The sequence below is a fragment of the Mandrillus leucophaeus genome, unplaced genomic scaffold, assembly GCF_000951045.1.
Source record: "Mandrillus leucophaeus isolate KB7577 unplaced genomic scaffold, Mleu.le_1.0 Scaffold260, whole genome shotgun sequence".
Taxonomy (NCBI): Eukaryota; Metazoa; Chordata; class Mammalia; order Primates; family Cercopithecidae; genus Mandrillus; species Mandrillus leucophaeus.
This window is the reverse complement of record NW_012102699.1, coordinates 221,964-236,994: the sequence shown is the minus strand read 5'-3', so window position 1 is coordinate 236,994 and position 15,031 is coordinate 221,964.

The window sequence follows — 15,031 nt, the reverse complement described above, 5'->3', positions numbered from 1 at the left end:
CTCAACATCAGAGAGTAAATTCAAACTTCTTCACCTTTTTGTTTTATTCAGGCCTTCTACGAATTACATGAGGCCCACATACACAAGGGAAGGCCATCTGGTCTACTCAGCCCACTGATTCAAATGCTGATCTCTTCCAGAAATACCCTCACAGGTGTATCCAGAAACAATGTTTGGCCAGCAATCTGGGTGTCCCATGGTCCGGTTGATAGGGTTCAGATCGTGTCCCTGCCTAAATCTCACATCAAATGATAATTCCCAAGGTTGGCGGTGGGGCCTGTTGGGAGGTAGGAGGCGATTGGATCATGGGGGTGGTTTCTAATCATTTAGCACCATCCCCCTAGTGCTGATCTCATGATAGAGTTCTCCTGAGATCGGGTTGTTTAAAAGTGTGTAGCACCTTCCCCTCAACCACCCCTTCCTCCTGCTCTGGCCATGTGAAGATGCCTGCTCCACTTTGTCTTCTGCCATGAATAAAAGCTCCCTGAGGCCTCCCCAGCCATGCCTCCTGTACAGCCTGTGGAACCATGAGGCAGTTGAACTGCTTTTCTTTATAATTTACCCAGTCTCGGGTATTTATTTATAGAAATGCAAAAATGAACTAATACACCAGTCAAGCTGACACATAAAATTAACCATTACAGCAACTATGTTAGAATAAATAGCTAATGGTCAACCTGTGCACTAAGGACAAAAGTGTAATTAGAGGGCAAAAGAGGGAGAAGAGTGAAAGCATAACAGTCACATAGGCTTGAGGAAGAGGTGGGAATTGAGCAGAAAGTTGAGGAATTGATGAAATAACTTGTTGGGTAGAGAAGAGAGGATATTTCATGTGAAGATGACAATGTGTGAGGGGAACAGAACATGGAGGGCTGCTTGACTAAAGTAGAGGGTGCCAGGGAGGTAGGAGGAGAGTGACTAGAGAGAGTTTAGTGCAACATACTGTATTAAGAAGGACTGGCTGGGTGCGGTGGCTCACCTCTATAATCCCAGCACTTTGGGAGGCCAAGGTGGGAGGATCACTTGAGGTCAGGAGTTCGAGACCAGCCTGGCCAACATGGTGAAACCCTGTCTCTACTAAAAATACAAAAATTAGCCAGGAATGGTGGCAGGCACTGTAATCCCAGCTACTCAGGAGGGTGAGGCAGGAGAATTGCTTGAACCTGGGAGGCAGAGGTTGCAGTGAGCTGAGAGTGCACCACGGCAGTCCAGCCTGGGTGACAGAAGGCTCTGTCACACACACGCGCATGCGCACGCGTGTGCGCACACACACACACAAAAGCAAATAAAAAATAATAAAAAGAAGGACCTATAAAGTCAGGTGGGGTACTGACTGTCAATGCCAGTTAGAAGCAGAGGCTCATTACTGCAACCAGGAGATTAAGAGGAGACTAGAGACCAGAGCAGAGCCCAGCTGTGTACCTAATTAGCACTAGCCATGTGGCCTGGGAAAAGTTCATTAACATCTATTTTCACCAATTTTTATATATGTAAACTGCATCAGTGTTGGATTTACTTATAAGGCTTATTAAAAATGCAGATGTGGGGCAGGCGCTGTGGCTCACGCCTGTAATCCCAGAACTTTGGGAGGCTGAGGTAGGTGGATCACGAGGTCAGGAGATTGAGACCATCCTGGCCAGGTGAAACCCTGTCTCTACTAAAAATACAAAAAATTAGCCAGGCATGGTGGGGGCGCTTGTAGTCCCAGATACTTGGGAGGCTGAGGCAGGAGAATGGCATGAACCCAGGAGGTGGAGCTTGCAGTGAGCCAAGATTGGGCCACTGCACTCTAGCCTGGGTGACAGAGCGAGACTCTGTCTCAAAAAAAAACAAACAAACAAACAAAAAAAACACCTCCTGGGGCACTCAGCACCCCAACTTCCTGAGAATGGGGATTCTGAGTGAGCTCTACAGGGGATTTTTTTAAAATTTAATTTTAGATTCAGGGGGTACATGCACAAGTTTGTTACTTGGATATGTTGTGTGATGCTGAGGTTTGGGTTTCTACTAAACCCGTCATCCAAATAGTAAACGTTGTACCCAGTAGTCAATTTTTCGGTCTGCAGGGGATTCTGATGCATGCTTATGTTGGAAACACTGAGCTGAGAGATTATGGATTGGTGAGATAGGGAGTCCCAGAGCTCATCAAGCTGATGAGTAAGATAAATGAGGGCCGGGGGGGATTTGTCCCATATTAACAGGCAGGTTGGATTAGAGGAAGAAACAACCAATCTGATTGCTGACATGCCCCCTCCCCATTCCAAGCCAGTGTTAAAGAAAAAATTATTCATGACACTTGTTAAAGATGGTAAGAATGGCCTTATTCCCAGGGGAGGAGAACCTGGCGATAGGTACAGGGACCACTGCAATGGAGTCTTGCAGTCGGGGAGAGAGATGGGACTGAACTCCAACTCTAACAAAGAAAAGTGGGGATTTATAATCAAGGGGCAGAGTGGGTGGCAGTGGATGGAAAATTACTAAGAGGAAAAACATCAAAGATAAAGTGTTTCTGGCTCAGGTGACTTGCTAGGTTTATTACTGAAGGCAGGGTAATAGCATATCCAGGGTGGTCAGACACCAAAGCCCCGGGAGGATTTTCCCTAAACTGACTGATCAGAATTCTTGCTCAAACTGGATCCTGCAAGGATGGGGAGGGAAGCCCAGTGTCAGACCTTGTCAAGCAAAGGATTCAGAGGAAGCTGACTGAAGTTTTGGTCAAGGAGAGAATCCTTGTCACTGGAGTAACCTATTTATTGTCTCCTTAACGTGACTCACCTGAAGATCTTAATTTGGGGACACCCTGAGAGGACATTTTTGCCTATTCATGAGGCATATCACATATTTATTGTCTGTACAAAGGAGGTGTTAATTTGGCTTTAAGGTCTTATTGTCATCTTTACTTATCTCACATGTTTTCTTGGTTTCTGGTCTTCAATGTCTCGGTTGTGGTAAATATGGAGACAAAAAAAAAATCAAGCCATGATTGGTAGATGATTAACCATATCCCAGATTTAGAACTGAATTCTAAGTTGATTCTCTCTCATTCTTCTTCCACTATACCACCCCTTTCAGCATTCTTCGTCTTAGAGGCAACTGTGTTTGTGTCCTTGACTGGGACATGTTCCAACATGTTGTCAGAGAGATATTTCAGTCTCACTTGCCTAAAGAAGTCCCATGCATGACTGCTAAAATATCAAGAATCAAAATTACATCTGATGGCTGCACAATCCCTAAAGGGCAGAAAGAAAGACTTTGCCTAAGGCAGAATGCACTAATCTGTTGTATTAGCAAGTTGCCAGAGGAGTCCAAATCAGTGTTTACTTTTGTCGAAGCAGGAATAAGGTAAAACACACACGAGAAGTTTCTAGTGTGGAGAAATTAGTGCTAAATTAAGATGCAAGCTACATAGCCTGAGGTTGGAAAACAATTTAGGGAAATGAAGAAATTGGTAAATATTATTTGTTACATTGATAAACAGGATTTGGCAGCCATTCCAAGTTTGCGTTTAATTTGTGGCCAAAACCGCCTTTTGATTTGACAAAGTAATTTTATGTATGCTGTTGTAGATTGAATGTTTGTGTCTCCCTAGAATTCATACATTGAAACCTAATTCTCAATGTTATGGTATTAGGGGGTGGGGCCTTTGGGAGGCAATTAGGTCATGAGGGCAGGTGGTGCTGCCATGAACAGGATTAGTAACTTTGTAAGGTCCTGGGGAGATCAACAGTTCTCCCCTTCTACCATGTGAAGACACAGCTAGAAGGTGCTATCTATAAACTGGTAGTGGGCCCTTAAGAATCTGCTGGCACTTTGACCTTGGACTTTCCAGCCCCTAGAACTGAGAAATACATTTCTACTTTTATAAGCCACCCAGTTTATGGTATTTGTTAAAGTAACCCAAATGGACTAAGACATGAGCTAGTGGACATAGTTTCCAAAGCGGGCAGCTGGTGGTGCACATTGGTGGAACACTGAGGAATATCATGGTGCAGTGATGTAGTGGCCCCTCAGGAAGCTAATTTCTATTTTTAGACATGTGGGCCTAAAAATATGATAGGAGTTCTGACATATCCAGGAATTCAAAATTCTTATGATGAGCTATTTTTTTCATGATCTTTCCCTATGCCTGTATGTCAAATCATGCTAAGGGTGAGGAAAGAATGATGATAAATGTATCATTGCAAATTGAGTGAAGCCAACATTTTTAAACAACATTTTTTTTAAAGACCTGCTTTGTGTGAGGCAAAGTGCTTGGTTTTCTGGGAGAAACAGAAAAAGGTTAAGTTGAGGTTGAGAAATATATCCAACTAACAAGAAAAAAAAAGATGAGGTTTGAGCCCTCAAAAAACTTGCATTTTGGTCTTTCAAATCACTTTTTTAAATCTAGACATGCATGAGTTAATTTTTAGAATCCTGGGTTAAGGAACTCATGGGTAAAATAATGAGAGGGTGACAATGTGGGCTGGGCATGTAGTGAGGAGAGGCCTGGCCATTCTCAGGGGTGTTGTTCTCATTCCAGGTCCATGCCTGACACATCGTCCCTTATGAGAAATCCAACCAGAGCTAATCTCTCTGAGTTTGTCTCTTCATCACAAAACATGTGGAATAGACAATATGGTCTTTCAGGTTCCTTCCTGTTCTAGAATATATGTAGCCTAAGGGCTTGGAGAGTCCTCACAGGAGCATTGAATGTGAGAGCTGCAAAGAGCCAGACTAATCTATCCCTTTTACAGAATATGTATCTTATTGTGTTAGGCCTTTTTATGTCCCCATAAAGCAGGGGTGTTCAATCTTTTGACTTCCTTGGGCCTCACTGGGAGAAGAAGAATTGTCTCGGGCCACACATAAAATATACTAATACTAATGATAACTGATGAGCCATAAAAATTTCACAAAAAAACTCATAATGTTTTAAGAAAGTTTACAAATTTGTGTTGGTACTCATTCAAAGCTGTCCTGGGCCACATGAGGCCCATGGGCTATGGGTTGGACAAGCTTGCCATAAAGGAATACCTGAGGCTGGGTAATTTATAAAGAAAAGAGGTTTAATTGGCTCACAGTTCTGCAGGCTGTACAAGCATGGTGCCAACATCTGCTCCACTTCTGAAGAAGGCCTGAGGAAGCTTCCAATCATGGTGGAGGACAGTAAGGAACCAGCATCTCACATGGCGAGAGGGAGCAAGAGAGAGAAGGGGGAGATCCCAGACTCTTTTTTTTCTTGGAATCTGTAGATTATATTGAATCAGACTCTTTTAAACATCCAGATCTTCTGAGGACTAACCCAGTGACTACTCACTTATCACCAAGGGGATGGTGCTAAGCCATTCATGAGGGATCTGCCCCCATGAGCCAATCACCTCCCACCAGGCTCTGCCTCCAACACTGGGAATCACATTTCCACATGAGATTAGGAGGAAACAAACATCAAACCACGTCACCTACATTTAAGTGAGATGTTGACACACTTGGAAAGATTTTAACCAATGGCAAAATTCTGACTTAAGAAGGTCTGAATATTTTTATAACAACAACAATAACAATAACAGTAACAAGAGCAGCTAATATTTATTCAGATATTATTTGCTAGGCTCAGCCTACACTAATTGGCTCTATTGATCTCCAGAATGACCCTATAAAGTAGATGTTCACATTGTCCTTTTTCAAAAAAGACAACTAAGGCATAGAGAGGTTAAAATGTGTCCATGTTTACTCAGTGAGTAACTGGCACATCCAGCATTCAAACCAGATAGCCTGACCTCAGAGCCCACATCCTGTTAGGTTCCACCCTCACATGCATCTCTACATTCTCCTATCTAATCATAGGCAAAATAATTTTCTCATTCCCATTAAAACATCTGTTGTTTTTATTTCTTCTTTCACTATTTCTTAGCTTTTCCCAGTTTCTCTTTATTCCGGCTAATATATAGCATGTGGAATGGGAACCTTGGAGGTTAATACCCCATAATCCCCTCTCTCTCTTTCTCAAATTCTCTCTCTGGAATCATAATAATGTCACAAGGATGTTACACAATAAGACGTGGTTTTGAATAGGAAAGCAACTATGCAAATTATGCAATGTATCTCACAGTTCAACTAAAATAATACTTTCCATCACATTATAAACCAAAACAGAGAAAACCTAGCAGCCCTAAATCAAGGGAAGACTATCTAGTATAATGCTCTGGGTGAGTGACAATGAATTGAAATTAAAGGATTTGTAGAAAGAGATCAAGCAAAGGTCAAAAGACTCAATAAAGTATTTCTCAAGTAAAAAAAAAAATCCCAATTTATAATTCCCATTATTCATTATCCAATAATTTCTACTTTTAGTTAGACTTCCTCGGTATTTCTTATAATATTTTTTATTATTCAAACATTTGAAGAAGATTAGGATTCCAGCATCCATTAGTCACTTAGTGTAACCTAAAAATGATGCAAAACTCAGTCTTCCTTAAAGTAAAATTTCAGAATAGGCATGAACCCATATGTTGATTAGAGGATGGAGCTGTTATTGGGTCAAACTCCAATTACATTGAGAGTTCCATTTAGTTATAGTAGTCCCCGTTCTCTGCAGTTTTGTTTTTGTTGCTTTCAGTTACCTGAGGTCAACCTTGATCTGAAGGTATTAAATGGAAAATTTCAGAAATAAACAATTCGTAAGTTTTAAACGCTACATCACAATACCTATGTCATTCACCTCACTTCATGTTATGATGTAGGCATTTTATCACTTCACATCATCATAGGAAAAGCTGTGAGTACAGTACTATAAGATATTTAGAGAGAGAGAAAGAGAGAGAGACAGACCACATTCACATAACTTTTATTACAGTACATTGTTATAATTATTCTATTTTATTACTAGTTGTTAACTTCTTACTATGCCTAATTTATAAATTAAGCTTCGTCATATCACATAAGCATATCACATGTATATGTAAGTAAAAACATAACATAGAATATATGGGGTTCAGTATTATTTGAGGTTTCAGAATTATTTGAGGTTTCAGACATCTCTTTGGGATCTTGGAACATATGCCCCATGGATAAAGGGAGACTACTATATCAGGAAACTGGACAAGGATCATGGACCATGTATAATGGCCCCCAGAAATAATATTGATAAATGTTTTTCAGAATGCATCCTAAATGTCTTGGTGTGCTTTAATTACTAAAAGACATAGGTAAAAATGTTGAGAAGTTCTCATAAACTTGACTTAATGGGCAAACTAATAGATATATCTAGTTTCATCTAGAACTGGGTGCCTTCGTTCAATGTTTTTGTGGATAAGCACTGTACTGATGAAAACTTACTTCAATAAATATATATTGAAAACCCACTGTGTGCTCAGCTAGGAGCTGTGAAAGGAATAAATATAGCGTATGACAAAAGTTTCCTGATTTCAAAGGGCTTATTGTCTTTCAACTGTTTATTCTCTGAAGAACAGAAAACAGTACAATTGAACTTAGGGCAAGTGTATTATTTGTACAGGACCAGGACAGTATTTTAAGTTTTGCAAAGGACTTTTACATCTACTATCTCCTTTGATTCTTTTAATAACCACATGAGGTGGTTGATATTATTATTTTATGAAGGCAGAAATGGAGCATCTGAAATGCTGAGTGATAGTTAAGGCCACTCAGCCAGAAGCTCCCATCTTCTGCCTCCCGATTAACATTTCCTACCCTGGCATGCTCCCATTCTGGTCACAGATTCCTCTGGTTGAGGTGGGTGAAGCCAGTACTACATTGTCACCAATGTTTGGTTGGAGCTTATTTCTGGTACCACATACTCCGTGAATAGCATGGCTGTTGGTTGTGGTGTGGGTTTATGATCTGGGAGACCTCTCTTGAAGGATATATGAGAAATGCAGCCAAGTTTCATTCTTAAAAAACTGTGGCCTAATTATGTTGAAAGTCCCTGCTGAAATTATATTGAAAGTACCTTTTGTGCTGAATGTTATGCCTGCCAAATTAATACATTGAAGTCCTAAGTCCCAGTTCCCCAGAATGTTAAGGGTCTTTAAAGGGTAATTAGGTTAAAATTAGGTCGCTGGGGGGATCCTAATCCAATCTGACTGATGTCCTTATAAGAAGAGGAGATTAGGACACAGACACATCAGAAGAAAAATGATGTGAAGACACAGGGAGAGGGTGACCATCTACAAGCCAAGGAAAGAGGCCGATATAGTTTGGCTGTGTCCCCACCCAAATCTCATCTTGAACTGTAGCTCCCGCAATCCCTAAGTGTTGTAGGAGGGACCTGGTGGGAGGTAATTGAATCACAAGGGCAGGTTTTTCTGTGCTGTTCTCATGATAGTGAATAAGTCTCATGAGAACTGATGGTTTGAAAAAGGGCAGTTCCCCTGCACACACACTCTTGTCTGCCACCATGTAAGATGTGCCTTTGCTCCTTCTTCACCTTCTGCCATGATTGTGGGGCCTCCCCAGCCATGTGGAACTGTGAGTCCATTAAATCTCTTTCCTTTATAAATTACTCAGTCGCTTGTATGTCCTTACAGCAGGGTGAGGACAGGCTAATATAGAGGCCTCAGAAGAAACAACCCTGTCAACACCTTGACCTTGGACTTCCAGCCTCCAGAACTATGAGAAAATACATTTCTGTTGCTTTCACCATGTACTTTATTATGGCAGCCTGAAGGCACTAATACAGTATCAGAAGTATTTTAGATGGATTATTCTTAATATTTACCATGGGTATCACTCCGAGTTTTGTCATTAAATGGAACTGAGCTTAGGTAGCTTGAATAGGGGACTTTACTAAAACACCTACTTACAGAGATGTGGTCAGAGACAAAGAAACCAGAGGCTGGCCACTGTGGAAGCTGTTCCTATGCCTGGGAGTGAAGGGGAAAGGGGATGAAATAGGTTTCCAGAGCCCACTGAGAACAGGAGCTGTGGCAAGGGACCATCTGGTGGGAGCTGTAGTTAGGGAAAGAGAGGGCTGCTGTTCCAGAAGGGTTGCAGAAGCTGGGAGGGAGTGGTGAAGAAATGTCCTAGCATCTCTCAACTCTTGCCATCCAATCTCTTGGTGGAGATTTCCACTGGCCCAGTCCAACAGGAAGCCAGAAAGGAGGAGAGCATGTGTGATGGCATCTGCTTCCAAAGATACTGAGAAGGACTGAGTAGGGTGAAAAATAGATAGGAGTAGAAATAGAGAATAACCTCGCAAAAGAAAATCAGCATTATCTCTGTTCAACAGAGTGGAGAAACATGGGGGCTAGAGTTAATAATTTATCCAAGGTCAGCAGCAAAGCTAGTACCAAACTGAAAATTACACTGCATCTCTCCTTTGGGGTGACTTGTGATTTTCCTGTATTTTAAAAAATGATTATGAGGGAAGGCTTTCCATGAAAAGAAACATTTTATTTTTAGGAGCTGAAAGAGAAATCAACTCTTCCAAATATCTCAATTTCAACTTGAGGAAACTGAGGCACAGAGAGATAAAGCAGCTTCCCCGTGGCTTCCCAGCAGGTCCACGGGAAAACTGAGCTTGAATCTCAAGCGCTCACCCACTTGGTCAGTCCATTTTTCACTAAACTTCCAGTCCAACATTCCAGACGGGATGTTGAGGCATAGTAGAATGTTTCAAATACAATGGCGTATTTTAAAACTTTGCTTGAGAAAGTTCTCTAGGAATGTATTGAGAAAGCAAAGGAAGAAAAGCGAGAACCAAGATTTGTTATATTTTTAGACATGAATAAAGATAGAAAGGCTGTGTGATTCAGAAGCAGGCACACGGCCTGCTTTTTTTCATTCAGCCGTGGTCAGTTTGCAGCTAATCCAGAAGGCATCTCCAGGATGACCCCGGAGGTAAACCACAGCCACCGAGGCCAAGTCCCCTGGCAACTGTGCAGCTCCACTCTGCACCCTTGGTTTATCCTTCCTGTTTCCTCACTTATCAAATATTTATTGTCAACAACGGGCAGTTCTGTTTGCACACAGTGTGATGGGGTAATGAGATAGTTAGGTTTCCTCCCGTTATTGATGGGGAGTGCTGATGGCATGAATAATTTCCTCTTTTTATAAATGGGAATTTAATTATTGATGCCTTGTTTAGGCAGTGACAAAGGTGTTGCCAACAAACACTGCAGTTGGAGGCCTTGGCAGGCATGAAGCTGCCAGGCTGCAGTCTAAGGTTGGTGGAGGTCTTGAAATAAACTTGTTTTTAATTGTTTAGAAGAGACAGCAAGTGTCTTTCGCATATATATAGGCACAGTATATATACATGTACATACATAGATGTGTGGGGGTGTGTGTGTGTGAGTGTGTGTGTGTGTATAAAACCTCTAAAACTGAATCCTAACAAGATGCAAGCTAATCAAACCAGTGAGAAACTAGTTCTTTCATACTTGCATAGGACATTAATTGAATTATTAGCATTGCTGGTGGAATGTTTATTCATACAGCAAGGGTTGTTTTGGACTGACAACTTACTTTAGCTCTTAAGTAAAGACAAAAAGAATAAAAGGTCTCTAACTTAGTATTTTAATTTTTATGACTTCCTTCAGAGTCCCTGTAACCCACCCCCACCCTCCCAATGTCAAAAGAAAATAAAAGCAAAACATTACAACAACATATTTCTCAAGGAAGTTTTCAGTACTACTTATTTTTCTTGAAAACCCAATTAATGTCTGTATCTTATACTTTTCAGCTTCTTGGGGAAACTGAGTGAGGAGTCGGAGCTCGTGTCTCTCCCCATGGTGGCATGAAACGTAAGGTGGATTTCACAGGACTCAGGTTGAGTCAGGGAATCTTTAGGAGACAGAAAAAGTCCTGGGCCTCTGAAGGTAAGGATGTCGTACAATAGGCATCTCAGACGGAATGCATGCGTGAATCGCTTGGGGATTTTGTTAGAGTAAAAGTTCTGATTCTGCACATCTGGGGTGGGGCCTGAGAGTCTGCATTTCTGACAAACCCCCAGGTCAGGGTGGCACTGCTGGTCCGTGAACCATACTTTGAGTGGAAAGGATTATTGGTCCAGACAGCAAATCCCAGAGATACTGAATTTTTAAGGTAGGTAAACAGTAGTGATGTTTTTATAATTTTGTTAATTCTTTACACTTTTTTTTTTATCAGGATGAGAAAAATTTTTGCCAACTTGGCTTTTTGCTGCATAAACTTCATTAAAAATTTTTGTTTCCCAAATTCTCTGATGACACTGGATCTAGATTTAAAGTGGCTGAGACAGTTGGCCTCGGGATAATTTTTTCCAATACTTTTAAGATTGGAAACAACCTTAAAAAGGGTAGTCAGGACTCTCAATTGTAGGCAAGGATGTTAAGTACTCAGCCTACTCCTGGTATTAGGTTAGCACACCGTTCCCAGCTTGAATCTTTGCCTCTTCATTTGAAGCCTCTTCCTTTCTCCTTTCAACTCTTCAGCCAACCTTTTAACTGTCAGAAGTGCAGGACAAAAACATTTTTTTTTCTCCAAGCGATGGTCCATTTTATCTTCATCAGCATTGTCCATTTTTCAGAATAGACCCTGTTCATTTTCCCCAAATTTGTTTCCTCTTCCTCTGGTGTTAAGTATATCCCTTTAAATAGCTAAGCGCTTTTTTTCTGTAAGGCATCTAGGTCAATTATTGAGGGTAAATGAGAAGAAACAAAGAAAAGTTAGGAGGGAAAAAAAATCAATATTGGATCATCCTGGCGGTAACAAGATAGAAAATTGCTGGAGAGTGAACTGTGCATGGTGTATGTATATAGATGTAGGTAAATGACAAAGAAATTATACAGAGACATGAGCACCACCCACCCCACTGAATCATTCCTCACACCAGTGCACAGTGCAGGAAGGTGACAAGCCTCTTGGAATAAGTCCGCCGTTCCTCCTGAAGGCTCCCCCCAAAACAGAGCAGACCAAAACAAAATGTGAGGATGCTTTGGAGGAGCTCCAATAGGGATCTTATTCTCATTTCCCCTCTGATAGAGTGATGCAGGCCTGCACTGCCAAAGGACCAGCGGAGGTGACATCCCTCCGCGGCCACTGACAGCCTGAGGCCTTCCTGAAGGATCACAGGGACCAAAAGGTGAATGATCTTCCCGACCAAGTGCTGAAAGATCAATAATCATTATTATTATTTTTTTTGAAAAAAAGAGGAAGAGAGGGGATGGGTATGTGAAAAGAGGGAGAAAGAGAGCTCAGACCAATTATTTTTCTACAAAATACTTTATGTGACAACAGCGGCAGCCCCCAAAGGGCAGTGTGTAACAACAGAGCCTAATTAGAATGATTTCAGTGTAATCATTAACTCGCATCTAACACCTACGAGAGTATTTCTGTTTAAACTAAAACATGACCTGCATGGTGGAGAGGCCTTGTAAACTGTCTCTGAAATAAAATATGTGACAGGAAAGGTCAGAGCAGCTCTCATTTGAATTTCAAGTAGGGAGCCGGCACCGCGGTGGCCAGTGCAGTGAGCCTGGCGACGCCACTTTCTAGGCCTTCCTGCCAGCAGTAGCAGTTGGAGAAATCCTCTAGGACTAATTACTAGGATTGCAAAACAAGGATTTTTCTTCTCCTGCCTCTGTCCACTTTCCCTTCCTCTCTCCCAACCAGGGTGGAAAAGCAAGGGTCTCTAATGATGTTTGGGGAAAGAGGTGATTTCCTTTGTTGTTGCTATGAGACTGAAGGTCACTGCTGAGTGGCCCACTCTGCCTGATCCAGTCACCTGCTGGCTGGCCCCTGGGCCAGACCAAGCCTAGTCTGGCCTTCCTAGCACGTCCTCCTGCCAGCCAAGCAGGGGAGGCCTTGCTAATAAACTCTCTTCCCAGCAAGAGTGATGCTAAGGCATTGCCTTCCGCTGGGCTGCGTAAAAGCAGCTATCAAATCAGCAAGATGCAACTTGATTTGCAGGTCTCCAGTGAAATTTAAGAACGTGAACTGTAAAACGTTCAGGGAAAAGGAAGCATGAAAACATTTTTAAGGAAAGCATTTAAAAAGTCAGAGACAGACATAATAATAAAAAAAAGTTGGCAGGGAAGGTTTTATTTATTCATTTTGAAACATTGCAAAGAGCTCTGTTAGCAGCATTTATCTGCCTCTTTTTTTTTTTTTTTTAAGGCAGCCCCAAAAGCAAGTGAGTTGAATTCATTTCCTTTTTCCTTCTGTGACTTTTTAAAGCATTATATACACTAAGATCTTTTTTGCACTTCTGGGAATTTATAAAGCTATAACATTTAGTACATAAGCCTGACTTGGCTAAACCTGCTTCATTTCTCTTCTCCCCCTCCCAGCCCTTCCCTTTCCCTTCCTCCTCAGCCTTTAATGCAGAGCCTTTCTTTGTCATACATACTAATTTGTCCTTTCCCTCAGTCCCTTTGTAATGTTTAAAAAAATTTTTTTTTTTCAAATCTTTTCCCTCTTTTCCTTTAATTCAAACAACCAAAAAGAATGAGAAAATTAAAAATGTACTTGACAACAGTAGAATAAAACAGCCTTGACAAAACCACGGACACAAGAAATAGAGGCAGCTGTTCTTGTTACCTTTCGACACTGTTCCAGTCAGTTAGGTAACTGGAGTCGGTACAGTTAAAGAAAACGTATTCACTGGACACTTGTTAAAGATGGTGAGATGCATTTTCTTCAAGCCTGTGGCAGTGCAGGGGAGACTACTGCAATCGAGAGTGACTGAGCTCAACTCGGAACACAGCAAAGATAGCTGGGGCTTTAGAAACAGAGTGAAGGGCTCAGTCTATGGAAAATTACTAAGAGGAGCTGCCACAGGTAGGGGGATTTTTGCCAAGCTGACTTAGAAGAATTGCTAAACACAGGCAGAGGTGGAGGCTTAGTCCGGAGGGCTCAGAGGAACCTAGCAAGTTTGGTGAAAGAGGGAGTCTTTGTCAGTACTTACTTCTTGGTGTCTTCCACTAAGTTGTTCAGCCAGTGTGTTCTCCTGCTACCAACTTTGACACAATAGCGGACAAAATTATATGGAACTGGACTTATTTGCACTGTAGACTCCTATTGAGATTCCTAAACAAATCTAATTCCTGTAAGAAGCAGATTTATGCTGCTGCTGATAACCGTAAAGAAAAGTGATTCCAAGACTTCTGTTTAACTCTAAGTTTTACAACCTCAGCTGACTTCGATTTCTATCCCCATAGCACAAGAATGATCCTCTGCCTTTGCAGTTGGAAAATAAAGTTCAAATGCTGACTTTGCAAACATCTGTGATATTCAGTGTGATTAACCTATTAGCTTAGCAGACTTTGAGAGGGTCCAAGTTGGAAAACACTGTTTTAAAATTTTTCTCCCGGCTGAGTGTGGTGGCTCATGAGTGTAGTCCCAGCACTTTGGGAGGCTGAGGTGGGCAGATCCCTTGAGGTCAGGAGTTCAAGACGAGCCTGGCCAACATGGTGAAACCCCGTCTCTACTAAAAATACAAAAATTAGCCAGGCATGGTGGCAAGCGCCTGTAATCCCAGCTACTTGGGAGGCTGATACAGGAGAATCACTTGAGCCCAGGAGGTAGAGGTTTCATTGAGCGGAGATTGTGCCACTGCACTCCAGGCTGGGCAACAGAGTGAGACTCTGTCTCAAAAAAAATATGTTTTTCTTACAATACCACCTTCATTCAAGCTATGATGAACCCCACTTTCCTACCCTAGGATCCCAAAACTTTTCAGTTGTTGACAACTGTTCAGTAATCAATTTATGTTGATAATTAAAGCTCATTTTTAGCCATTAAAATTTTTTAGTTCAGTCCATTCTAACACTTGAGGCTCACTTATAACTGGAAGCTTTCTTCTTCCTCCCCATCCTTTCTCCCCATCCCTACCAGCCTTGGCTCAGCACAGCCCTGTAGTGAGGAGGAAGGCATTTGTATTAGTCTGTTCTCACACTCTATAAAGAAATACCTGAGACTGGGTAATTTATAAAGCAAAGAGGTTTAATTGACTCACAGTTCCACTTGGCTGGGGAGGCCTCAGGAAACTTACAATCATGACAGTAGGGGAAGCAGGCACATCTTACATGGTGGCAGGTGAGAGAGCGAGCATGCGTAG